This window comes from Crocodylus siamensis, chromosome 5 (assembly GCF_052110815.1).
Source record: "Crocodylus siamensis isolate JL-2025a chromosome 5, ASM5211081v1, whole genome shotgun sequence".
Lineage (NCBI taxonomy): Eukaryota > Metazoa > Chordata > Crocodylia > Crocodylidae > Crocodylus > Crocodylus siamensis.
This window is the reverse complement of record NC_143399.1, coordinates 44,060,384-44,061,443: the sequence shown is the minus strand read 5'-3', so window position 1 is coordinate 44,061,443 and position 1,060 is coordinate 44,060,384.

Sequence of the window (1,060 nt, the reverse complement as noted above, 5' to 3'; positions counted from 1 at the left end):
GGGGCGGGGCTGCCCCTTCCAAGCTTCAGCCTCCCGTCTGTCGCGGGGCCCACCTACGGCACGTCTGGGACAGGACACTCGTGCCCCCCTCGAAGTGACGTCATCGGCCGGGGGCGGGGGTACGTCAGCGCCAGGCAGAGTTGGCGGGTGCACGATAATTAGCGCGTCTGTTCGGTGGTTTCTGCCTTTGTACAAGTGCGACCAGTAATAAGTGAAGTGCTCCAAATGTACGATAATTGTTGAGGCTGCTCATTGCTGACCCAAGTCACTCAGGGAGTCTTCACTTACTTCTGGGTTTGCTGTCATTACTCTCTCATCACTAGGGACCCTGGTTTTCTCAGATTTAAAAAAATCCCGAAATTTCAGTTAAAAAATGAATCCCAAATCCACACTTTTCCATGATTTAAATGAAGCACCACTAAGATACACTACACACATGCTCGTGTCTCTTTATGCAAATTTGTTTAGTGCGAATTTCTCTATATGCGAATTAGCTTATTTATACCAGAAATTTGCTTTATGCAAGTGTGACAGGCTGGCTGGCAGTGTCCTAGCCCAGGGGTTTTGAAAGGGCAAAAGATGATTGGCGGACTTGGGATTCCCTTTCTGCACCAATCAGGCCCCAGAGACTCCCTCCCCCATCCCCCCCCCCTCCTGATTGGCCCCTTGGGTCACCTGGAGGGGGATAAAAGGGGCAGCATGGGCTGACTGAGGAGAGACCAGTGAAGGATAGTAAAGATGAAGTGTTGCACAGCTGAGCCAGCATGGTAGGAGCAGTTGTCCCAGAAAAGCCTGAAGGAGCAGGACTTGCAGGCAGCAGTGGGACCTTTAGCAGTGTGGCATATGGCCAGTGGGAGAGGCTCCCCCGCTCCAGGAAGGCTCTGAGCAGTGACCTGAGAGGTTCCCGGCTCTGCTTCCACCTCCTCCAATCTGAGGCCAGGCAGCTTAACATGAGGCCAGGCTCTGGGAAGGTCAAGGTCCCTAGCAGGCCGGAGTAGTGCTACTAGTGGTGACTGTTCTTGCCTACCATGTGGGAGCTCTGGATTCAAGTCCCAGCAGA